Below are 890 nucleotides of genomic sequence, written 5' to 3'. Positions count from 1 at the left end.
CAATGCTCATACGCCCATGGTTTGGCCAATCGTGGAAAGCTGACCGCAGCGACGCTTTTGGTCGCGCACATCGCTAATAAAGAGAACTTCGGGGACCACAACTCGCCGATTTTTAGGGGCAAAGCTCCTTAGGGGCTAGCCATGTCCGTATGTCCGTCCGTCGTCCGGCGTGCCCCTGCTCGTGAGCTCACGAGCAGGAGCTAACGAGCTCCTGCTCGTGAGTTCAGCAGCGAGAGCAAGAAAGAAAATGAAAAAAGATGAAAAAAAGAAAAAGAAGAAAAAAAATAGGGGGCTCTGAGATGCCATCTCATCTGTCTTCTTAAAAAAAGAGAAAGAAGAAAACCACACAGTCTTCTACTGACATGAAGGAAAACGGCACCATCAGCACTACCTATGACCAAAATCAGTATCAAGAAAAAGAAGAAAAAAAGAGTAGGGGGTTCTGAGTTACTATCCCATCTGCCTTCTTACAAAAAGAAAAAGAAGAAAACCACACATTCTTCTACTACTTATAATGACATGAATGAAAACGGCACCATCAGCACTACTTATGACCATAATCAGTATCAAGAAAAAGAAGAGTTGGGGCTCTGAGTTGCCATCCCATCGGTCTTTTTAAAAAAGAAAAAGAAGAAAACCACACATTCTCCTACTGACATGAATGAAAACGGCACCATCAGCACTACCTATGACCAAAATCAGTATCATCAGCACCACCCGAGTTTCGCCCCAATCAACATCATTCACCACGTCGAGATGCGGTAATTTTTTTGAGAGGAGGTATTTCAAGCATGTCCCAACGATCTGACGTCGGGGCAGCTTGTTTACAGCCAGACACTGGCCCGTATTCGTGAAAATTATTACTGGCCCAAGCTCCCCAAAACCGCCCA

The sequence above is a fragment of the Ixodes scapularis genome, unplaced genomic scaffold (assembly GCF_016920785.2).
Source record: "Ixodes scapularis isolate PalLabHiFi unplaced genomic scaffold, ASM1692078v2 ptg002371l_1__unscaffolded, whole genome shotgun sequence".
NCBI classification, from domain to species: domain Eukaryota; kingdom Metazoa; phylum Arthropoda; class Arachnida; order Ixodida; family Ixodidae; genus Ixodes; species Ixodes scapularis.
The sequence above is the reverse complement of the archived record's forward strand: the minus strand, read 5'-3'. Positions refer to the sequence as shown.